General features: G+C 40.7%; 1 protein-coding gene across 5 annotated transcripts in view; it reads right to left on the bottom strand.

The window, feature by feature from the left end:
* Positions 1 to 25,289, bottom strand: part of ATP2B1 (ATPase plasma membrane Ca2+ transporting 1) — a 123,564-nt gene extending 98,275 nt beyond the window's left edge. For 2 of the 5 annotated variants that reach the window (XM_027591799.2, XM_035729087.1), the window contains exon 1: positions 24,822 to 25,289. The gene's annotated coding sequence lies outside the window, so the exon portion shown is untranslated. Of the gene's footprint in view, positions 1 to 24,196; positions 24,329 to 24,821 lie in introns of those variants that run through there. The other 3 variants (XM_027591803.2, XM_027591801.2, XM_027591800.2) reach the window with 3 other exon arrangements.
* Positions 25,290 to 26,494: the final 1,205 nt, after the last annotated feature.

Here is a 26,494-nt window from a genome sequence, read left to right as displayed (position 1 = left end):
TTAAAACCTAGATGAGATGGATACTTTCTTAAGAAAACACAGCTTACCAACACTGACCACAGCAGACATTGAGAAACAGAGTTACCCAAAAAAACCTTGTACAAAATAGCACCAGGTCCAGAGGGTTTCACAGAACAATCCCACTAAACTTTGAGATCAGCTTCCAGTACTACATAAATTTTTTGCTTCAGAGAATAGAAAATAATTTCAAGTTTCTTATAAACCAGAGTTAAGACTGCACACTAAAAATCACTTACAAAAATTGATTCTTTTTCTTTTTTTTTGAGAAAGAGAATGGGTACATGCACAAGGAGGAGGGCAGAAGGAGAGGGAGGGAGGGAGGGAGAGAAAATCTTAAGCAGGCTCCACGCCCAGCATGGAGCCCAATGTAGGGCTCTATCTCATGACCCTGAGATGATGACCTGAGCCAAAATCAAGAGTCAGATGTTTGACCGACTCAGCCATTCAGGCGCCCCTGATTCCATTATTTTATTTAGGACTTCTTCAAACAGACTCCAACACCACATTAAGGGAAAAAATACACCACGATAAAATGATATTTATACCAGGAATGCAAGAATAGTCCAATATTAGAAAAGCTAATAGTAAGTAAAAACAAATGCATACTTAACATATTATATAGATCCTAACATCAGTTAATTGATGGGGAAATACTAGAGCCATTCAATATATGGTCAAAAACAAATGCCTACCACATCCATTACTATTTAACATTATTTTGAAGGTATGAGCCAATGAATTAGACAAAATAACCAAAGAATGGGAAAAGAAAAATAAAACAATCTCTACAGATGACATGATAATATATCTGGAAGACCCTAGACTCCAGAACTAAGAATCAATACAAATAACTTAATGGGGCACCTGGGTGGTGCAGTCAGTTAGGCGTTTACGTTTGGCTCATGTCATGATCCCAGAGTCCTGGGATAGAGCCCTATGTCCTGGGATAGAGCCGTATGTCGGGCTCCCTGCTCAGCGGGGAGCCTGCTTCTCCCTCTACCTCTACCCACCCCCCCATGCTCTCTCACTTGCTCTCTAATAAATAAAATCTTAAAAAAAAAAAAACTTAACAATGAAACAAATAAGTTTGGGTTAAAATCAATGAGGTCCACATAGATAACTAATAACCAAGTAGAAGATGCAAACCCCATTACAATAGCAACCAAAAAAAAAAAAAAAACTGAAAATACTTACAAATAAACAAGAAATGTTCAAAATCTACATTTTAAAAAAATCCTGTAAAAACACTCCTGAAAGACAGCAGTGTAGACCCGAACTGGAGAGACATCCCTTATTCATCAATAGGACATCTCAACATCATCAAGATGTCAGTTTTCCCTAAATCAATTTGTAAATGTAATGCCATCCAAATAAAAACAGCAAGATTTTCTCTGGAACTAAACAATGGATGCTAAAGTTTATATGGAAAAATAAAGACACAAGAATAGTCAGGAAGCCACAGCAAAGGAAGAACTATGATGGGGGTTAGCTCTACCAGGTATAAAAAGGTACTGCAAAGCCTCTATGAATAAAAGAGTGTGGCACTGATACATGAAAAGCCCAAAGGACTAGAATAGGAAGTCCAGAAACAGGCCTAATTGCACACTGAAACTCAAGATTACTTGACAAGCAGGGAAAGCCAAGACGAGCTGTTTCATAAATTGTGTCGGGGCAAATGGACAGTTATTTAGACAAATGTAAAATTGTATCTGTTCATCCCTAATACCATATAAAAATAAACTCCAAATGAATCAAGGACATAAAACTACACAAAAACTAGAAGAACACATAAGTGAATCCCTCTATAACTGGAATGTAAGGAAAAAATATGACCACAAAATAACACAACTTAAGCCAAGACACAAGTAATAAATATGGAGAAAGTATCTGTAACATCACAGAAAAAGGGCTACTTCCCCTAATATATTAAAAGAAATGTTTTAAGTGGGAGAAAAAAATATTCCTATAGAAAATGAGCAAAAGTCACAGACAATTCCCAAAAATATAGAAAGAGCTCGTTAAAAACAGGGAAATGTCACTTACAAGAGAAATGCAAATGAAAAACTCTAGTGAAATACCACCTCTTACCAAACATATTAATAAAAATTCAAAAGCTGGAAAGTATACTATTTAGTCAGGCTTTGGGGAAACAATGAATTCACCAGCAATGCATGCAAAACATCACGTGGCAGTTCTAAAACGCAGTTGCAAATTTTTGACACTAGTCCCATGGAGAAATGGAGTCTATGTTCCGACCCTCGAACAGGGCAGACTTTGGGACTGCTCCCACCAAGAGCACCAGCAAAGCAACATCACTGGACGCAAAGCTAGGTCATAGAAGTTCATGAAGCTCCTGTGGCTGTCTGGGAACGCTTGCTCTCCTGACATGCCCTCTGAGCACCCAGACTGCCAATTCTGTGAAGAAACTACAACTGCACTGAGTGACCATGTGTGCACATCCTAGTTGACAGGCTGAACTGAGCCCAAACTCAGTCATCTCAGTCCTGGCTGAGTGAAGAAGGTGCTGCCATATAATCGTAGTCCCTATCTCCCAGTGATGAGAACCCCCCCTTCCCCGTGGAACCTCCAGACACGGTGGGGGAAGAGCCAAGATACCCTGCTGTCCCCTGCCCAAATTTCTCATCTAGAATCTAGGAGTATAATAAAAGGATTGTTCTATACAATTAAGTTTGGTGTGGGTTTGTTAAACAGTAATAAATAACCAGGACACAGCACATCCCTATGGCAGGGAATCTGATAATAGCTAATAAAACTACTATTATTTACCGTCCATCTCAGCAGTCTCGCTTCCAGGAGTTTACTGTGAAGATGTATCTTAACAACAGGAAAATACACACACACAAAACTATTCACTGCAGCATTATTTAGAACTTCAAAATGCTGGAAACTACCTAAATGTTCAAACATAGGAGGAGCGGTTGCATAGAGGAGAGCACATACAGTAGAATATCATGCAGCTATAAAAAAAATGAAACGAGGAAGATTTCAGCAAGTCAATATGGAACGATCTGCAAGATATATCAAGTAAGGGGAAAAAGCAGAGTGCAAAACGTACACCATATTTTATATTAAGAAAGAAGAAATAAGAAAACATTCTTAAGTCTTTGAAAAGGAACAAAGAATACACCAGGAAACAAGAAAATTAGTTACCTGCACAAAGAGCAGGGGTGGGAGGGTTGAAAGGAAAAAACGATGGACAGCTCTGACTACACATTTTTTAAGATTTTATTTATCTGAGAGAGAGCATGAGCAAGGGGAGGAGCAGAAGGAGAGGGAGAAGCAGACTCCTTGCCGAGCAGGGAGCCAAATTCTGGGCTTGATCCTAGGACCCCAGGATCATGACCTGAGCCAAAGGCCGATGCTTAGCTGACTGAGCCACCCAAGTGCCCCCCACCCCGGCCGAGCATACATTTTTTACCTATAGTTTTGACTTTTGGAAGCGTACCAACGTTCTACATATTCAAAATATAAAATTGAAACAGAAGAGTTGGGGGAAGAGCTGAAACTGGAAACCTAAGGAGCACTGAACTGCATTTCAAATGAATAAAATAGTCACACTGAAGGGGGTAGGGGAGAACCTAATAATACAAATAAGAGTCTGGGGGGGAAGGGAGTATAAACAAATCTTAAACTTCTCTTAGTACCTCTGTTTATCATAGTGGCATGAAGACAGAACTTCTCAAATTATATCATGTGTACTGGAGGACTGAGCAAAGTGTTAATATTGAAAAGCACAGTTCTCACTGTGGAAAGAGAGACAAAAAAATGGAATGGGGGAAGACAAAGAAGAACAATGTGGGCTGGACTGGAATGGGAGCTACCAACATGAATTCACAATTTCATACATATATTCATATATATGAAACATGCCCACACACACACCGATAACATGTACATGTTTATACACTTCCTAAAATACAAGAATCTTTAAGCATGAAGGAAACACTGGTAATTCACGTAAGACTATAAAATGAATTAGGACTGTTTTTAAAATCCAGCAAAAATCTGTTAACACCAAGAGAAGAGCACTTTTTAAAAGAAGTGTTGGTTATTTTGTAGAACCTAATGATAGAGTTTGTGTTCACTCTCTAAAGCTTAGTCTTCCCTTGGTACATTTGAGACTGGATGGGAGAAGGGAACTTGATTGCCCCTCCCTCTCTTTCCCTCTTGCTTGCTACCCTATATTAATGTAATGGGGACTCCCAGATCTCAGACCAGTAGTACTAGCAACTGAGCTTCATTTCAGAATTTTGTTGATCACTTGTTTATAATCCCATATCTATGGGAAAATTTGTTTCCAGTTCTAAATCAACAAAAACGAACTTTTGAAGCATAACCCCAATTTTACTCACTGCCTATACTTTAACACAAAAGATTGTTTAAGTAAACATTAAATTCTGAGCTTCAGGCACCATTCTACCTAATTTAGATTTTTCATTATAGCGTATGCCCTCTTCTCTTGGGATAGTCTTCCAAATTCATAGATACAATTTTGTAGGTAGAGGACACCTCATCAAGAGGGTGACATTTCAGCAAAGATTTGAAGGAGATGATATATATTCTGGGAACTGAATTCCTTACAAACGAGGTCTGAAGTTTTCCTCCCATACCAGACAACAGAGGTACTTGCTTTCAACCTCCGATCAAGTACCATCTCTTTAATTCACTGAAATGAGAGTAAACTGAATAGCAGATAAGCAAAACCGACAATATTTCCTCAACATTCTCACTGTCGTCTATTTCCCACTGCAGCCCCATCTCATCACTCCCAGCCCCAAGGAGATTGCTCCCTCTATCTCAGGGGCCTCCGTCAGCAATTCCTCTCAATCCAAACAGGAGAGAAGGCATCAGAGAGTCTCACAGGATGGTCCCCAGACCAGCATCACCAGCATCCCAAAGAGCTTGTTAGAAATGCAAATTCTCAGACCCAATCCAGACCTATTAAATCAGAAATCCTGGGGGTGGGGCCCAACAATGTGTCTGAACAAGTTTTCCAGGTGATTCTGATGCATGTCAGACATGGTCTGACAACCATGTCCTCTTTGACTAAAAAAACACTTAACTGTCAATTTATTTGTGTTCCCTGGTATGGATGGAATTGTGCCTCCTCAAAATTCATTATGCTGAATCACTAACCCCCAGTGTGACAGTCTTTGGAGATAGGGCTTTTAAAGAGGTAATTAAGGTTAAATGAGGTCATAAAGGTGGGACCTATTCCAATAGGACCAGTGTCCTTATAAGAGGAACAGACACCAGGGATGTGAGCACAGAGAAAAAGCCACAAGAGGAAACAGCAAGTCAGCTATCTATAAACCAAGAAAAGAGGCCTCAGGAGAAAACTAAACCTGCCAACACCTTGATCTTGGACTTCTAGCATCCCGAACTTTGAGGGGAAAAATAAATAAATAAATTCTGTTTTTTAAGTCATCTGGTCCGTGGCATTTTGTTATAGCAGCCCTAGCAGACTAATATATTCCCTTTTACTTCAAGCAATATTTAATTTTAATGCTTTTTCTTTCCGGACATGAGCTGAAAACACTGGCCACTGTTAAAAGAAAATTCTCTGAAATTCCTTTAGCATCTGTAAAACTCGTTTTTCAACTCAATCTCTCACCCTTTTTAGATGAGAAGGATTATTTTATATCCTAACTCCCCTGAGAAGATAAACCAGAAGCATATACCAGCTTAAGCTGTTAGAAGTCTATTTCTAAGTACAAAATGGTACTGCTTCCAACAGCTACAATCCATCCCAGTTTGACTTTGGTTTAACTCTTTACTAGAGCCCTTTCCCTTGTCCCCTACTCTCCTCCTGAATGCCAGATAACTAATACGTATCTGAGCACATTTACTTTTAGTTTATAGTTAAGGATATAAAAATCCCAACTGTATTTCCTCTTTTATCCAATGTAATGGAGCACATAATTAAACCTTCCAAATAATCTCCTAAAAGGAAATTTTAGCAAAAACAGTGCTACACTGAATACATTCTTTATTAAGAACTACTGACATGTAATAAAGGAACATTAGCTAACCAATCACATTCATAAACAACCTAAGCAGCCTAAGAACACTCTCCAGGTACAGGCCATTTCCACGAGCTCTACTACGGCCTACACTGTGCACAGCATATTTGTGTTCAATCCCAAGGCAAAACTACATGATTGGGAAGGGTTTCACGTTCCAAGTGTGTGAGGTGTGTGTGAGTGTGTAGATGCATGTAGCAAATTTACTTTAGCTAAACTGACAGTAAGTGCCCTATAGTGACTGCATAATACTAAAACAACTAAACATCCAAATAAAAACATAAACCTGTCTCTACCATACATCCATAATATTATATCCTTTGGGGTTACTTATATTTTCTAGAAATACAAATTAGCCTCTTTGAACATATTAGGCAGTGAGGTCAAGAGAGTGGCCAATCTAATCACCTAGTCCCTTCCTCATCTACATAATACTAGTAACATCATTTTCCTATAAAGATACTACCACACAGAACACCTTTCTAAGATGGTATAAAACTCTCATTAATTAGAACCTAACCTGAATATTTATTTAATGAGAGATTTTCTGCTCTGATTTCAAGAAGCAATCAAGGGCGCCTGGGTGGCTCAGTTGGTTAGGCGACTGCCTTCAGCTCAGGTCATGATCCCACAGTCCTGGGATCAAGTCCCGCATCAGGCTCCCTGCTCAGCGGGGAGTCTGCTCCTCCCTCTGACCCTACCTTCTTGTGCTCTCTCTCTCACTCTCTCTCAAATAAAATAAAATCTTTAAAAAGAAAGAAAGAAAGAAAAGCAATCAAGTTTATAAATGAGACCCCCTTTAAAAATACATTCCAAATATTCTTGGAAAATCATAAATTTAGCTCGTTCTTCCTCTTAATGTTACATGATCCAATGAAGAACCGATGGTAAAAATTATAAAACTGGGGTACCCAAAAAAAAGAAATGTTAAGTTTTATCCCATACACTCTATTTGCCAATAGAGAAAAATACTAGTATTTTGGGGATAAACTCAACAAGGGATTGAAATAAATGCTACCCAGCAATTTCATTTGCTAGATTTTGTAAGTTACGATAATATTTGCTTTTACAATGTTTAAACAAAAACAAAAATGCTTCACGTATCTGGAAGCCACTGAAAGATGTCAAAATAAGGAGGCATACAGTGAATGCAAGATCATTCTATCGTTTTAGTCATATGCAGAATACTAAGTCAGATGTGTAAAAAAAAAAAAAAAGTCTAAAAACCTATAAGAACACTGTTCTTCCAAGTAAGGAGAGGAAAGCAAGGACCATACTGCTGACCAAATGAGAAGCTCTGATACAAGCACCCAAAGGCACCCACCTTCTTATAAATTAGACATGATTAGATCAAAATCTTTGGCAAGCAACTAACCCAAGGAGAAGATGAGGCTCTCAGACAAGGTCATTTTTGTATGTTTACTGTACCAAGAGGATGAACTTCTAACACTTTCTTTCATTTAACCACTGAGGTCTCATTTTATGTTATTCTTCATTACTGAGGATAACTAAGTGAACTATAAAGGAAGAGTTAAGGCCTATCAGTTGCACAAATCTTTTAGATTATATAATATCTGCAGACTGACATGAGTTTTTGCACAACTATTACAAACTGCAGAACAGGGAAGCGACCTACAAGGATCGAAGTCAGAGGTCAAGCTCTGGACTACTTGAGTTCATGAAAGCATTTAACCCTAAGTCTTGCTCATTTAGCAACACTATTTACAATAAATAATTGGAAACACAGTAAATTTCCATTTATACAGGACAGAAGCTACCTACTTTAACCAATATTGACCCCAACACCCACTGCAGTACTTGAAACAATGCCTGACACAACATAATTTTAATCACCTGTTACTCTACTATATTAGTACTTAAATTCATCTATCTTACCTAGCTTTTCATATACCAGTTAAGGAGATACTTCTTTTGATCCTCATCATCTCCTACCCTTTCTCATGTAGTGTACACAGTGTTATACATACAGAAGTTAAGCAAGTGTTTTCTAAATATTAAATGCCACTGTAAAATAGTATACAGAACTTGTGATAGTCTGCACTGCATTTGTACTGATCCTATGACAAACCTGGAATTCACTTTTTGAATCAAGTTCATATTGACTACTTGACTTTCTGGAGTATAAGCATAAAACGGATAGGAACTGCAGTTATGAACTTTCTGAATACTTGATTTTTTTCTGGTAAACATTTACTGAACATCTAATACATCCAGACTCTGCCCTAGATGCTGCTTACTATTCAGTATGACTACAAAATAACTGATATATCAAAATACATATCAGAACACATACAGCCAAAAAATATTTATTTTTGTACCAAGATTTAATAACCTTACCTCATCCTAATAAGGCTGCCAATGCTAAAAACATTTCAAGCACTCTTAATTCTGAAATTTCCTTTAGAGCCTAGGTCACTCTTTAAAGAAAATATCCTCAATGGCAGCAAATCTTTTATTTTTTTGAAGATCTACCATCAAGAATAACTTTGTAAATAAGTTTCATTAATAAGGTGGCGGGGCGCCTGGGTGGCTCAGTCCTTAAGCATCTGCCTTTGGCTCAGGTATGATCCCAGGGTCCTGGGATCGAGCCCCGCATCAGGCTCCCTGCTCTGCGGGAAAGCCTGTTTTTCTCTCTCCCACTCCCCCTGCTTGTGTTCCCTCTCCGTGTCTCTTTCTGTCAAATAAATAAATAAAATCTTAAAAAAACACACACACAAAAACACCTTGAGTTTCATCAATAGGAAACGCAAACAAAACCTATATACTTCACTAAAAGTTTCAAAGTTAACAGGTCAATTGCAAAGATGTTAAGGAGACTAAGATCTTAGAACACAGGTTATAAAAAGCAACATGTGACCATGTTATTTATTTTTATTTTTTCAGAGAGAGAGAATCTTGAGCAGGCTCCATGCCCATCGAGGAGCCCAAAAGGCTCCATCTCACCACCCTGAGATCATGACCTGAACCAAAACCAAGAGTCAGATGCTTAACCAACTCAGCCACCTAGGCGCCCTACCATGTTGTTACTCTTTAGCAATGGCTAAAATGATTTACACGACTTGTAACTCAGAAAAGGTTTGGACTCAAATTTTTCTATACTGAATAAAGTGGAATATTCCTATAATATGCTTCTGTCAGTAAGTAAAAGTGTCTCCGTGTATTCTCATTTTACTCCCCACAACAATTATTAAGCCAATTTCTTTCCTAACCCACATTTCAGAATCAAGGAAACATTTACTTAATGCAAACTAATGGCCACAGACATGGAAATGACCTTGCCTAGGGAAGCTGGGGGGGGGGGAGGGGGGGGCGGACGGACGGACTGCTTCATCAAAGAACTGACTATAAAATCGGTCCTGAAGGAAGAGCGGTATCTTGTAATGTGAGGAATTTAAGCAACGGGAATAGGATGTACAAAGTATGTCAGAGAATGACGTGCAGGCTGGGCATGTCTGTAGTACAGTAAGCACCGCCGGTAGGGCGGAAGGTGATCACGGACAGCAGAGATGGGGCAGCGCAGAGGACTCAGAGTCTTACTGGACACAGGTGAATTCAGTAGGTGCCGGGAAAGCAGCATCTAATTTTCTGGACAGGTTGAGAGGGCTTCCCAAAGGAGCTTCATGAGGAGTCCGAAAAGACGATGAGTCCAGATGGGAAGAGCAGCACCGAGCTGTTGTTTCTGAACCAAATTTTCCATGACTGTTTTTTTGTAAGTTCCGTGAATTCTTATCTTTGAGTTTAAAAACCTTTTCCACCGTCCAATGTCAATTTTTCAATTCTTTCCTGGGATACTTGCACCTGCCTCTGAACAACCTTCCCAGTTTCTCCAATTTTGCTCATTTGCAGTCGGCTGGGAAACCAGTTATCAAAATGTTACCGGAATATATGTAAGATGCTGGGGAACACACCTAGTAAACCCCTACAAGTGAGGTGAGGCACTGGGAGTTTTGATGTAGGGACATCAGGCTTCTAAGAGGCCGTCCCTGCCAACTTCCCGGTTCTCCACTTGTTTTACATGGTTCAGGAAGCCAGATAAATAACAGCCTTCAGGCTAGGAGGGAAATGACTCCACACCTCTCCCCATTCTAGTATTCTAGTCTCCTTCCTTTTTCATTCCTTCCCCTCTCAGAGGCATTCCGGGAGAGCAATTAGCCCAGTGATTTGCATTCCACAACAAGACTGCTATTACTCACTGACCTCAACATTACAGAATGCCATGATAAAGTTATTTTGGTACATTTTTATCCTTTTACACCTATAACTTTTCCAAGTAATTAAGAGGTAGTACTTAAGAGAAAAAAATAACACCTGCTTTTAACATTCCAATACATATAGATGTATAGCTACTAAACGTTAAAAAAGTTACAATCAACTGTCTATTCTCCCTTCTCTGTAGACTTCTGTAGCTGTCATCTGAAGTTTTCAACACCACCATAATCTACCATCTTTTAATAATGACTCCAAAATTCTTTCTGTACACATACAACTTTCAGCTAAACTATCATCTCTCTAGACCCCCCAAATCACTCAAAATTTCTTCCTTTTCAACTCCTTGGAGCATCTGCCTTACGGGGCTACCTGGTGTTGAATACATTGGAGAGGCATGGCCAAAAAAATCTCCTCAAAAAAAGGTTTCCCTCTTTTCAGGACAAAGACTTTCACCAATACAACCTCCGTTGGTGAAACATTCCATCTGAATCTACAGATATCCATCAAGAATGGAGACAGTAAGGGCAAGTCCAAGATTATGACACAACTCAACTGATAGCCTGGCTGTATGTGGAAATTACAAGCAGAGCTCAGCACAACTCAAAAAAACCTCCAAAAGTAATAGTGACACAGGGCAGAGATCACTAGCAAGAGTTCTAAAAATTGCCCACGATGGCAGCAAAACTACTGAGGTTTGAAAACGTGACAGCGACTCCAAAATGCCTTTCTTCTTTGTATAAGAGTAACTGGAAACAATATATCCCCATTCATTATAGGAAGAGATCAAAGACCAGGAAGGAGACATGTGCACACACTTGCATGGGTTCCTTGGAAGCACACAGCACCTGATGAATCACCGCATAAAAAAAGAAACCAAGAAGGAACACTGGACAATGAATGAGGTCGACACTGGACACTGAATGAGGTCGACTTAAAGCTCTGTGTAACAGGGTCTCTTCTTGGCAGGTCACAAGTGTTACTATCTAGCAGAGTGATCACACAGATATTTTTTCAAAGAATATATTCACCCAAAATCTTAAATTTTCCCAAGTCTGAGGATTAAAAAAAAAAAGTCAGATACAATGTCATAACTAGAGCCTGCTAGGACACCTTCCTAAACACTACAGAACCTCCACCGTTGGGAATTAACATACACTTGCACTTAAAACTTTAAACTTTTGTAGTCCTCTATTAAAAAAAAAAGATATACTAATCTGTAAAGAAGCATTTTAGAAAAACTTCATGTATCATTGGCATTTTGAAATAAAAGTAACATCCATTTCTATGGGCTTAATATTCTATTCCACTTAATAAAATCTATCTTACTCTTTAAAAACAGGGATGGTGGCACTGTTTCAGAAAGAATTAAATTTATATAGTACAGTTATAACAAAATATTTCTCATTTTCAACAGTGTCATTCAGCTGACGTATTAGTTAGCTGAACTTAAAAGAAATGGTGCCTTGTGATAAATTCTCACCACAAGCATATTACAGTTTCTAAGGAGAAACAAAACAAGCATTTTACTGGAGCCCAACATCAGTGGATTCAAGCTCGAGTAGACACAAGATGCTCATTCAAGAATCATGATGAACCTCACAGGTATAAGGCACCTGTGCCAGGAGCGAGGACAGGAAGATTAACAATTCCTGCTCTCAAACTGAACATCACGGAGAGGTGTCAAAAAAGTAAACAACAACAAAATACGAATTTTTAAAAGTGCTATAAGAATTTCAAAAAGTAAGGCAGAGAGAGAGACCTAGGAGTGAATGGCATAAACCGTACACATAGCAAGAGAAGACTTCCAAATACCTAACCAGCCTCACAGAAAGGAGGCTAGAAGAAATATTTTAATGAAGAGATAACCAACTACCAAAATCCTTTAAACCCAGTAATTACAAAGGATACAATCACAGATGAAGATAACAGGTGTTTATTGGAGAATTATTTAACGTTAAGAGAAAAATCTCAAAACCAAAAACATCTAATAACAAGGATATTAGACACAGAATGGAGTATCAGTCATTAAAATGGTATGAATGAAAAAAACATAAAATGATAGTTTTCTTAAAAGCACACAATTATACCTACATTATCTCAAGCATGTTAGTAAGTGTACAGATTTTTTAAAGGATCAAAAATAAACAGAAGTAGGATCATGAGTGATTTTGTTTCATTTTTGTATTAGTCTATATCCCCCAGACATTGTATCTCAGTGTTGTTACATCTTAAATTGGTAAAAATTATGTAAGTCACTGTATTTAAGATTTCCCTTTAAAACCATTAATAACCCTTTACATTTTCAGTGGTGAATACCTTGCCCCCAAATCCCACAGAACCCATGCATTTTAAGAGGTTAATTTTTATAAATTGTGTAGAATACCTGGCGAGTAGAAAGCAATTACACAGGTGTTCATTATATTCAATAATTTTAAATTCCCTTTAGGTCAAAATCACTACTGTGTTTTAGAGCTGCTATTTTTCATGGCACCTTGGCAAAAGAATATTAGTTTTTTGGGTTTTTTTCTTTCTGAATTCTAACATCTCTTAAGAAATGACTGCTATCTCCTTCTGAGATTCTACTTCCTTCCCAAAAAGAACAAGAGGAAGAAATTCAGTTAAATGTCAAGTTCCTCAAAGGGAAGACAGGAAATTAATGAAGGGGGCAGAATTTTGAAATATGGTTAATTCTTAAGACCCACCTACAAAAGTGTACTCCTTAACAGATTTATTAAAGAGTCTCTCACAGGTCAACATTTCATGGGATTGCACTCTCAACACTAAGAAGAACATATATTTATCCACACGAAGAAAGGGAGAAATCACATACCAGACTCTTACTAGGGAGTGCACTATATGTAATTATTTGGGGGAAAAATGTCTTTATAGGTTTTTACGAGCTGCTTGGGGTATGTGTGCAGGAGTGGTGGTGGTGTGGAAGATCCCGGGGAAACTCAAAAAACCAAAGATGGTGACCAACTGCTCTACATAATAAAGGAATGAGGAATTTGAACTTGCAAAGTAGAGGAAGACTTGCAGGACATATGAAGGCCCATTTTATTTTCAGTCAAGCCCACATTGCTCACTTATATATTTGTAAAAATTGATTCTTTTACCCAGAGTAGTATTGAATTCTGCACCTAAGTTGCACAAGACCATAAACAGACTCAACTGATTTATAGATAGCATACCTGGGCTATCTACACATATAAACTTAGTACATATATATATTCATTTTTAGTTTTGACAAATGTGTATGTGTATAACATCCATTTAGAGAAAGAGATCTACAAGACTTTTTTTTTTCTTTTTAATATTAGCATCTCTTTTAGTTCTCCTACTCCATTCTCCACTCAGAGGCAATGGGGAACAGGTGTCATTCGTTTCAGTACCTAAGTCTACCTCCACAAATAATACTGCAGTGCTCCAGCTTGCTTTTTCACTTTCAGGTGTTATCAATGGCTACCAACACCATTCTTTCTCCCACTCCCAACACAAACAGTAATGTGTCCTAAAGAAATTCTATCTAGAACATATAAAGAAACTGTGACTCAATAACAAAGACAGACAACCTAAATAAAAAGTGAACAAAAGATCTGAATGGACACTATACATTACTGGAACCCAAAATGTCCATCAACAGGTAAATGGGCATATTGTGGTATATCCATTGAGGCAAATCCTCGTATCAGCGATAAAAAAATTGAACTACTAATATATATAGCATGGGTGAATTTCAGTGACAGCTGAATGAGAGCCAGTCCAAAAAGAGCACATACTGCGTGATTCCGTGCAGAAGAAAATTCTACAAGATTCAAATTAATCTATAATGACAGAGAGCAGTTGAGTGATTGCCTGGGGAAAGGAGGTGATAGAAAAAGGGAAGGAAGATTACAAAAAGGCATAGAAAATTTTTAGGGGAATGGCTGTGCTCATGAACCTGACCATGGTGATATTTCCCTGCAATATATACATAACAAGTTTTTCACTTTATTTTTTTTTAAAAGATTTTATTTATTTGACAGAGAGAGACACAGCGAGAGAGGAACACAAGCAGGTGTAGGAGGACAGGGAGAAGCAGGCTTCCCGCCGAGCAGGGAGCCTGATGCGGGGCTGGATCCCAGGACCCTGGGATCATGACCTGAGCAGAAGGCAGACGCTTAATGACTGAGCCACCCAGGCGCCCCACAAGTTTTTCACTTTAAATATGTGCATTTTACCATATGTCAATCACTTCTTAATAGGGCCGTAACAATTTTTTTTAATTATGAAAGAAAAAAATAGGACAAATACACTACATAGGAGTTCTGAACTCACATGTGGGACTTTCTGACTATGGAGTTCACTGTAGGGTGATCAAACTGGGACTTTTTTTTTTTTTTGGACAAACCCCTCACAAACAGAGCCAATGCCAGAATCTTTAGGTCTTTTTCCCTGACCTGGTCAGAGTCAGAACTTCAACTCTGGCCAGCAGCCTGAAAGCTAAGAGAGGGAAGGCGGCTGGGAATCTTAACATAAACTCAACACATTCTCACATTTTAGTATACTTTTGGTGGGGAGCAGAGTTAAATGCCAGTTATACTCCACTTCTTTAACTGGAAGTCTTAGATAAATACATTTACTGAAAAGCTGTAGGTTATTTCATGAATGACACACAGCGTAACACAGATGAAACATCAAATGATGGTAAACTAGTTGAAAGACAAAATTAGAAGGCAAACCTAAAAGAATAAACTTAAATTAAATGGCTGAAAAATTGGGGCAGGGTTGGGAGAGAAGATCTACAACAGCCATAAAAAATTTTTCAAGTCAAGAAAAAAAATTAATAAAACTCCTTGACCTTGTATTTTGCACTTTTTGGGGAGATAACAAAGAAACCCAGTGATTTACCCAAGGTCGCTTGGCTTTTTACTGGCAAAGGTAAAACTCATATTTAAATCTGGAGAAATCTGAACATATCAGAGAGTAAAAACCCAAATTAGAAATTTTAGGTCCAGTCACACATACCATAAAGACACACAGGCTCGGGTGCCTGGGTGGCTCCGTCGGTTGAGCATAGGCCGTTGCTCAGGTCATGATCCCAGGGTTCTGGGATGGACCCCACATCGGGCTGGCTGCTCAGTGGGGAGTCTGGTTCTCCCTCTCCTTCTGCCCTCCCCTCCCCACCCGGCTCATGCTCTCTCTCTCAAATAAATGAATAAAATCTTAAAAAAAAAAAAAAAAAAAGACACACAGGCTCTGAGAAAGGTAGGTACTCCTAGCAAAAGGAGTTAGACAGCAAGAGGTCCAGAGGCAAAAGTGGATCAGGTAGGTTCCAGCATTCAATTACATACAAAAATATAGTAGAGTTTAATCCCAAAGGCAGGTGATTGAAACTTTACCCTAAATCCGCTCCGCACACAGGGAGGCGTTGCCTAATTGATGTTTGTTTCTCGGATACCAGACATTCAGAGTTTGATGCTGGGGATCTCCTTTTCCTAGACTTTGCCATCATCTCTTTCCCGTATCACTGACCGACCTTCCTTGTATTCCGTCCTTTACTTGCATTGTTGCCCTTTAACTCCATAGTTCTCCACCATGGTATCAGTTGTCAGGACTGTCTAAAGACCGTGGTGATCCATTTTGTAAACAAAGAGTACTTCAAGCATCACTCACTTAATTTTAGGCGTAAGCAAGGAAGAATGACAGCAAAGAAACTGAAAATCTCGCGTAAGTCTAGATATTAGCAGGGCCGTGTGGAGTATGTGCCAATGTCATCTACATGTGTCCCAGTAGGAAAAGATAATGCCCTAACCCATTTCAACTTTTACTGGTTTCATTGATTTCTGCCTTCACAGATTTTTTATTTTTTTTTCACTGCCAAAATCATTCTTCGCTCCTCTTTTGATCAGAAATTTAAGTATGTACTATTGCCATGTTAAAGCAGGAGCAAGTCTTAGAATTCCTTCTACAATAATCCCTTACCAACAATTAAGCCTATACAGTTTAAAAGGGTTGGAAGAACAATCACTGGAAAATGAGTGAGCTGTGGAGAGCAACTTTTCTCAAGTGTTTTTTAATATAACAGCTTACATACTAAATCTATATAAATCATTAACTGTTTGAATGTTTGAAATTACGACTCATGAGCATTTAACATAAATGATAAAGTCAAGTACAGGCTTTCCTTTCTTGACCTAAGAAAGGCAGTTAGAAGAATAACCATACAACTACACTTCTTCCTGATGTCTACAATGATCCCACACCAGGTCATGAGCAAACAGTTCACTCTCAGTTCATGGAAAAGAGCTCTCTCAGAAAAATTAGAACCTTCAGCAAACATACATTTAAGAACTTAGCTCCAACAGTATTTCTATCAATAAAGAGCAACAACAAGAATTCATAGTTTAAATTTTAAACGATAATATATGCTTCAAACTATGGCATTTTACATCATGCAAAAGCTAATGGACTACAACACATCTTAAGAACCTCCATCCTGATGAAAGAAAAGCTGTCACAGAACTAACAGAAAAATGAAAATTGGTCATCTTAAGATATAAATTTTAGCTAGTATGACTCATTACAATCAGAATAAAACCTAGGAGACAAATTAATTCCTAAACTGCAATTAAGAAATGGAAGACTTCCTATATAGAAGCTAAATTCTACTGTCCTAGCAACATTCTATGGAATACAGCTGTCTTCCAAAAGTAAAACAAATTGTCCAATAAGTCCATCTAAGTTAACACTGCAAAGGTAAAAAGGCTTCAGAAATTCACCAAGAAAAATTCCTCAACCTTATGTTTTACCTTAACAACACAAGCCACACAATATCTAAGTCCTAAATCAATATGCCAAAAAACACTGATTGGACATTTGCTAAAGTTCTATAAACCCTCAAGAACCCACGTTCTTATCTCAACTCCTCTATATTATCTCCAAATGAAATTAATGACTAAGACAAAAACGATTTATAATAAATGGAAGTGTATGACCCATACTACAAGTACAGAGAAATTCAGACAAGGAAGTTAAGGGAGTGATGACTGAGAAAAGTAGACTAACGCTGAGTTTTGAAGGATGGGAACACCTAGATAGACACAATCAAGGGTCCTCTCAGGTGAGAAGAAAAACATAATGAAGTCACAGCAAAGGGAATGAGGAGAGTGTGTACAGAAGACTGCCAGACTACATGTTTGTCACGTATCACCAGCACTAAGGTACTGCAGCACTGCTCTCAACGCCAGGAAACGTGATTCATAGTTTGACCTATGTGATCAGCACCCCCTGGAGGTGTGCAAAGTAGTGATCCCATTAAGTAATATAGAAAAGTGGTGATCCTGTTAAGGTAATACAAAAAAGTTAACAGGTGGGATGATCCACGAAAAAGGATTCTGTGAAATGAGGGAGCAAAGCATTAAAACACATTTACATAGATTCCATCCATATTAGCCTATCAAAGGATGTGAGAAGAACCAAATGGGAAAACTGCATAAACCAGCAATCCTGGAGTTTGGTTTTGCCCCTCTTCCCCTAAGGGACCCCCTATTAATATTTCTTAGAGCCAGTGTTCTAAAACACACTTTGGAAAATACTGAACTACTTTATAAAAAGCCTTCAGAGTCAAGTTGCATGTTGATAAAGAGAAAAATGAGGAACCCTTGAAAGTTTTAGTGAAGAAATGACAGCAGGAAAGCTATTTAAAAACAAACAAAAAAAGGTCTGGTACAAATAGGAAAGATAGATTAAAGCAGCAGATCTGAGCATTTTGAGAGTAAAAGATAGTTTAATATCCTTCTGAGAGCAAATTCACTGAGTACAGTGAACAATAAATCCACACTGTTAATAATCAAGTTATTTAAAAAGCATCTTTTAAACAACCAAATCCTTTTTCAGATCTATTTTTCAGAAAGTACAACTTTTCCTTCTAAAGTTACCAGGTCTTTACAGTAGTCATACCAGCTTACAGTTAGGCAGTATAATCTCAGATTTCACAATGTAAGCAAGCGCTGGTCCATTCAAGACTTATCTTTATTCTTTCCCCCAGAGGCCCAGGTGACAATAATATTAATACAAAGCAGCTATCCTGGAGGTTGACATACCATATTATTGGAAGTTATTGCACTTAGAAATTTACCAAAGAGTTAACTAAAAACACGGCATACTGTTTAAAACAGTTAACACTATTCTAGGAAAAATTTAATAATAGTGTATCTGGATCTCTCCGCCAGAAATCTTTATTAGTTTCGATTTCCATAGTCATTTGTAAATTATAACCCATGATTCCTAAATATATCCTAAAGCACAGCCAACAAGCCAAAGCTTTTGGAACAAACAACAAAAAAATGTTCAACAGAGTCTTCAAATGGATTTACTTTGAAATTAATTTCATCATAAAATGTATTTTAAATACAATACAGGCTATTTACTATCCTGTTATAATGAAGCAAAATCAACTATTTTAAGACTGGTCTTAAGTAATCCATATGTGGCATATAGTATTAGATAAAATAGTTTTAAAAAGTCAAACCAGTTTACATCAACTGGACTTTATGGTAGATTGCTATACAAATTGTTATTTAGCGTTTTAAGTAAAAGAGCAGTAACTTCTGTTTTAATGCACAGAGTAGTAAGTTACCAGTCTTATATCATTAATATTATTGAAAAATCATTAGGCACTAACCTGCTGCTTTTGAAGGAACAGCTAGCTGCCTGTTAACTGAAATTGGTAAGGACCACCACTTATCCACCAATTGATGTCCTTTTAGTCTGAAGGAATATCCAAAGTTTTTCCTTCTAACAAAAAATAAGAGCTAGACTAAAGCAAAAATATTCAGTGCCTTACTGACATAGGATTCATTATTTTTAAGTCAGTCCCCATGTTGAAGTCACTTGGAAATGGCAGACATGGGGACATGAAAACAAAAAGAGAACATTATTTGTCTAGGAGTTCACAACACTTAGTAAGTAACTTAACAAATAACCACAGATGGATCTTCTGAAAGAAGACAGTGAACACAAATAACAAAAGTATTTTCAATTTACCAGGTTTACAATGGTTATAAAAGCCACCAATCCACAAGTCAAGCCTGGCTACAAGAGTCAAAACTATTTGAAAGCGCTAACTCTATGTTCAAAGTCAAATAAATCAACGATGTTATAAAGGCATCTCTATTACATAATTTTAGCCTAGTTATAAATTTAACATGTTTCTCAAAATGCAGACTACTGGGCCCCATCCCAAATCTGCTGAATCAGAATTGCAGGGGCAATGCCAGGGAGTCTGCACTTTCAGTGACTCCCCCAGGTGACCCTCACGCACACAAATGCTGAAGAACCACTATCTTCCTTGTGAGATTTATAAAAAGCTTTTGAATTTCAGGAACTAAAATCTCCTCCTTTGAGACCTTTGTAAACTAAATGTCATTACAAATTAACATTTCAAAAAGATTTATGGAATACGTATGTTTGGCAGAAAAACAAGTGCATTAAAAAAATTATAGCCAAAATTAAAAGAAGAAACTTTTAGTATAGGCCATTTTATTTTTGACACAAGATTTAAGACGCCCTTCCATCATTTCAAAGACCAACAGATCTTTGCAAAAATTCCTTAAAGATAATCCAATCAACATTATTAAAAAATATACTACTTCAAATATGTTCAAATACATTTTACTCAGATGTTAATAAGTAAATCAGGGTATGAGCTGTTTACATTATGCCAAATATAAGCAATAGATTATATTTACACAGTTAAACCCAAACAAATCTGTTTATATTCCAGTATTAAATTTACTCTGGTCAGAAACTGATTTTTCATAAACTTACGTAACTTTCACAAATGCACATAAAAACATGTATAATGGAAAGAGCAATGGAGTAAAAACAAGAAGCCATCTAGAGTCCAGTTCTGGCTAATCTAGCTGCTAGCTATGTGACCTTAGGGCCTAGACAAATCATTTTACCTATCTGGGGTGGATGGGGGTTAAGTACAACCATCTATTTTACTCATCTCACAGGTCTATTTGTTGTGAGACTCAAGAGGTAGTATGTGATATATTCCGAAATACTGTAAAACACTTTATAAATCAAAAGCATTATTACTAAGAAAGCAAAATTCAAGAGACACTATCTTTAGGAGCCGGCTGCACAACAGACTATTACAGAAACAATGAAGAACATAAAAATCGCCTTTCAGATTCAATTACCTATTAGACGTTATTGTGTATTCTATAAATTACAAATAAAATACACATGAATTCACTTCAGTTACCTGACCAATGTCCCCACTTATAAGACTTATTTCATGCGTAAAGACAGAAATGAAATTAGATGGGCCACCAACTGGTAACTGTCAAAACTAGTCACTAAGTATACTATTCTCTCAATTTCCATAATAAAATTTTGTAAACGCTAAAAAATAAATCTTTTCAAAGTTTATCTTTAAAAAAATTTTTTCCCATAACCACTGAATCATTTGCCTTCAATGTTACCACAGATTCTATATATTTCAAGATAAGCTACTCACATTATCCTTTCATATATCACGATACCTACTAGAAAATAATATTCCCCTCCAACTGGACAAGTAAGGTCTTAGTCAAGATGCAAAAATTTAATTAAATTTCTGCTTTCTGATGTTTTTACTCCTTTATTGTTTGGCTCATTCACTACAAAATTCAAGAATTAAAAAGTGAAAACAACCAATTTCAACTGCTTGTATATGTAACAAAGTAAGAAAAAAAGAGGGCAAATACTTCTGTTGTTAGTACATAAAAGACTGATAGTTGTAATTTGCCATTCCTCTTAAAACCTGTTGACCTATACAACTCAGTTCACATGGTGAGACTGTTTCATTCAAGATGAAGTTAGCATATCTGTCAGACAAAGGCATTTAGTAAAATTTAACCCTCAAATCAGAGTCTATCAAATTACACATAACCATGTATAATTACTCTGCATACATCAACCTAATTACTCAAATAAAGTCAACATGGGGCCATATTCCACAGACTGAAAAAGCATAAGTCACTCTTCTCTCAAGCAAATTTTGAATTCAATTTTAACTTAATAAAACAACTATAACTTAAACAGCTTATGCTTTAGAGTGGACTATGAAAAAATCCAAGTGTTCAATTACAACAAATGCAGATATAAGGGCAATAATATCTTGTGGTCAGTAATGAAAACTATATTTGGTAACTTGGACACATTCATTCATTCATTCCGTGAGAGCTAAATCTTTGTTACATCCTTAGTCGCAATTATCAAAAAGTATCCTATACCTGAAGAGACAGTGTACCTTAAATTTTTTATTTGAGAAAGAGGGGGACAGGAAGGAGCAAGTGGGCAGGGAAGGAAATCTCACCGATTCAGCTGTCACTACTGCATTTATTTTCTAAGCATTAAAAATTCCATTTATTTTTGTATGAGATGCATTTGATAGGAGCCATATATAGAAACCACTTTTCCCAACATGGTCTTTAATAACTTTGAATGTACCTTCTCCTGCTAGAAGTCCTCATTTGTATCATTTAAAAACAATTATAAAACTCGCAGCAAAGCCATAAAAGGCAAGCTGTTAGAAGATGAAAAACAAAAAAAAAATTACTATAACCTTACTCAAGGTTAATAATTTTACAGATATTTTGCATATTTCCTGCAGAATCTGTTAATAGCACAAAAGCTAAAAACTGTAAAACCACTATCATGCTGCTAGGTACCTTGATTTGGTGGCAATAGGTAGTTTTAAATTTCTATTTACAAAGCAGCTATTTCCTTATTTCTTTTCCTAGGCAGGTCCAGACTATCATTACTCCTATTATCGTAAGCACATCAAAACTAGTTTCTCATCTCATCTCAGAATCCTACATTTAATCTCAAGCTTCAATTAAAAAACCAGTATTTCCCATGTAACTGCAGGAATACCCCCATTAATACAGAATAATAGACAATTTCATCTTATATGTCTAAATGGGGATGTCATGATAGCCGCTGCCATAAAAATCAAGAAGGCGTACTCTGAATTTTTACCATTTTAATAAAAAAAAAATCACGAAATTTTAAATTAAAGGTGGCGCTCTGTCCTCAACTCACCCGATTGTGACTCACTTTTGCAGACTATATGGTAGGAAATAACAGTTACTTTTCAAAGATCTTTGCAGTTACACCCAAACCAAAATCAGGACAGAGATCCACCCTTAATTACAGCAATTTAACTGTCTCATCCAAAGCAAGGTAGAAACTAACACGTCCCCCTGAAATCATGGCTAAATAAGCCCATTTCACACACTAGTTTTTAAAGATTCCTTGTATACGTTTCTACCTACTTCACATTTGAATGCACCAGGATGAAAAGAAAAAAAGGGGGGGTACCCAAATGAAATGCACAAGTACAAAAAGCAGATTCTCCTCCAATCCCTCTAATTCCCCCAATCCGCGTCTGCCACACACAAGGACAGGGAGTCTAGGGAAGGCTAGCAGCAGGGCAAGCGATGAAGGCCCTTTATTGACTCACGTGGGCCACCATCCAAAGGGTTACACACCCTCTGCTCGAGGACAGCCTCGTACAAAGCAGATCCTTAAAAGTACTTCTTATTATAAAATACACCCACGCTGAGCAAGAGATTTTAAAAATATGACTGTCCTCAGGTGGGGGAGGTTAAACACAACAAAGGCTTCCATGTTGAAAGACAGTCCAGATATATGCATATACCTATACACATATGAAAAAACATCCATGTAACTAATTTATCATGAACAGCAATCGATACCAACAAGAGCCATTAGATTATTAATAAAGCCAGAAAAGTAGCCTGTATAACAGCCAAAGGTGATTGTCTGCCGCGCTCTAACCCCAGGGAAAGGTAAAAATACCGTGTGGAGCAGGGTCCAGCCCACCCCAGATTTAGAGACCCCCTTAGCGCTGCCTTAGTACCCCCTGACCCCCACCCCACTCGGCGCCAAGCACCGCTGCACCACACAGGATGCGAGCACTCGCAGCGCTGCGAGTCCCGCAGAAAACTGGTGAATGAAATGCGCACGGAGACCAACCTAGCCAGTGACCGCGGCGCAGAACCAGGGGTCGCTAACTAGCTTAGCCACAAGATTCTCCAGCAGGATGGGATAAATGGGATAAAGGGAGCACACCCCCCGCCCCCGCAACTAGAATGCGGTTCTTTCCTATTGACCCTTTCCAAAGAGGGAGTGGAGGACGCACGGTTTTTTGTTTTTGTTTTTTTTCCTTTTAAACTTAGTCCAAAAAATCTGAATCGGAAGCAACCGTGAACATCCTGGGGGGGCCAGGCAGGAGACACCGGGAGAAAAGCGAGGCGGCTCTCTTTTAACTCCCGCGGAATCACCGTCCGGTGTGACAACGCATCAATCAACCAGCCCCAGCCAGGGGCCGACGAGGGGCCCCCGCCCTCAGCCCGCGAAGCGCCAGTGGGGCAGAAGCCAGGGATTAGAGGGTGACCCTCCCGGGGCGCGGGGAAAGAGTGCCGGGCACCGCTGCCCTCAAGGTCACCACACGCCGGGGCGGGGGCGGCCAGCGGCAGGATGGACTATGGCGCGGCCGAGGCGGCTGGAAGACACCGAAGAGCTGCGGGTGTAGACAGAAGCCGCACGGAGCCCCGTCCCTCGGGCTCTAGGCGGGGACTCCCGGCCGGACCCGGCGCTGAGGCGCACGCTGAGGAACCCGCTCACCTTTATGATCTCCCAGGGCGGGCGCGGCAGGAGACAACCTGCGAGGGGCGCCCCGAACGCCCCCGCCAACTTCTCCGAACCGCGCCGCAGTCCGCTGGGCACCCAGCGGTCAGGAACCCCGCCGCGACGCCCCGACCTCGGCGTTCCGCCCGGCCTCCCCCGCAGGTGACCTGACCCGCCGCCACCGCCGCGGGCGGGCGGCAGCCGCCACTCACCTCACCCGGCAGCAGGAACCATTTTCCGAGGGGGGGAAGGTAGGGGAGGCTGCAGGAGGGTCGGGGTGGTGGGAGGGAGCGGTGAGGGGCAGCGGGAAGCACGGAGAATGGGGGCTCGGTCCTCCGCTCGTCCGCAGCCGACTCGTAGGGCTCGGGGCGCCACGCGGAGGTGCAGCTACACCTCGAGGATGAGGCGGTCGCGGAGCCCAGAGGCTCAGCGTCCACCAGCCGGGGCTCCCTACTCACGCTGCACTGCGAGGAGGCGGCGGCGGAGGAGGAGGCGGCGCCCAGCCCGGCCCCCGCCCAGAGCCCGGCAGCCACCGAGTGGCCGCCCGCGTCCCCGCAGGACCCGCCTCCTCGGCTCCGCAGAGCCGCACACAGGGCGCGCCGCGCTCAGCACGGGCAGCTCCGCCAGCCTCACGCCGCCGTCCGCAACAGTAGCGGCGGGCGGGGTGCAGCCCCCTTCGTGAGCACCGCAGCCCGGTCCGCTCCGGGCGGGGCCGCGGCTACCCGAGAGCGGACGGCCGAGCACGAGGGGGATGCGCAAAGCTTCGGGGCAGGGGCCCCGTTTGCAAGGGGTGGCCCGCAAGATTGCCGGGGTGGGCAGGGGGAGGTAAACGCTCACCCGTTCCGGTCTGGCGCTCCCTTCTTTCCACACCCACACGCCTCCCGCTCCACGCTGGCGGCGCAGCTGCTCCCGCTGCCACTGCCGCCGCCGCCGCCGCCGCCGAAGCTCGCGCCGCCGCTGCTGCCGCCTTGGCTGGGCGCGGTCACGTGACGCAGCCCGCGGGGAGCCTGGGGGCGGGCAAGCGCGCGCGCGCGCGCGGAGGAAGCGCGGCTCGGACGGGGATTAGAAGCGGAGCGCCGTGGAGAGGGCGTTTAAGGGGAGGACCCGGCGAGCGCGTCCCCGGCTGGCGAGCGCGCGCCCGGCGATTAGAACTTGCCGCACGGCCGGGAAAGGGTGTCCGGAGTGAGGGGCGGGGGACTCGCGCCTCCACGCGCCCCTCCCTCTCTTCCCTGCCCGAGAGCCTTGGTTCGCCGCTGCCCCCGCCCCCTCCCGCTCGCTCCTTTCCTCCTGCTGCTGCCTGCGATTGGCTGAGAAGCTCTGACGTCCGTGTTTCCATGACGTATCGGGGCGGGGGAGGGGCGGCGGGGGAGGAGGGGGTGGCTCGGGCGCGCGGGGCGGTGACACCGTCAGTCGCAGCTGCCGTTTGGGCGCGGGGCCGTGAGGCTGCCGCGAGTGTGGAGGCAGGACGGCGATGACTGCTGCAGGCGGACGCAGGCACTCTTCACCTGGGGGCCCCGCCCGAACCATCCTCAGGCCTGTGCCCCTCCAGAGCCTGGGAGCTAGGCCGGCGGGCGGGCGAGGGCGAGCGCTCTTGGCGAGGACAGGTTCAGGCTGACCCCGCGCCCGCGGACATTTGAAAGGCTCCTCGCGGCGTCTCTGCTCCGCTCAGTACTGGACTCGCTGCCTGTCCCGGGTCGTGACGCACGCGCCGGACGACGAAAGTGCCTCAGCTTGCTCTCTCCTTGAGGAGAGCCCACTCCCCCGACGGGGGCGGGGCGCCTGTATTCCTGTCTTGTCGGGCCCGAGACACCGGGGATCCCCGCTGCAGCGCCCAAAGGGTTAACTACCGGCGTGCCTTAGTATCTGCGCTTAAAATCCCCATGTTTTCGTTTTTAGGTTTGCTTTTTCTCCCTATACCCAGCCGTTGGCTCTTTTAGTTCACTTTGTAGCATCTCAGCCCTGCACCCTTCTTTCGTGTGGGTGAAAAAACACGGAGTAACGTGCGGGATTTATATGCTAAACGATAACCTGCTTTGCTCCAAACTTCGAGAGATTTTGCAAGTTAATAAAAAAGAAACTACCCGTAGAGACATCTACTTAAAAGATAAAATGGTTTTTCCTTCACAAACATGCACACATGGATGTAAAGATTTGTATCTTGCCTAAGACACCGTGTTCCATCTTCCTCCAATCGCCTCTATTTGAACTAACCATCGACGCTCGTTCAGAGACCTTATTAATGTTATTTTCAGTATCACTTAATCAGAACAAAAAAAATAAAATAAAATAGGTTCTGAAGAGTCTCCTCCCTTCTCTTAACTCCAGGACAGGAAAAATTAATATTTGTAACGTTGTCTTAAAAGCAGACAGGCGATGCAAAAGACTTTATTACCTATGTTCACTCTCTGGTAGCATTTATTTTGAAATATTTTAAAGGCTTAGAAACAAAATACATAAAAAGTTTCAAAAGCAAAAAATTCCCAAGTTAACCCTGTTAAAAATAGTTTTTT

The sequence above is a fragment of the Zalophus californianus genome, chromosome 9 (assembly GCF_009762305.2).
Source record: "Zalophus californianus isolate mZalCal1 chromosome 9, mZalCal1.pri.v2, whole genome shotgun sequence".
NCBI lineage: Eukaryota > Metazoa > Chordata > Mammalia > Carnivora > Otariidae > Zalophus > Zalophus californianus.
This window is presented reverse-complemented; position numbering and strand designations above follow the sequence as displayed.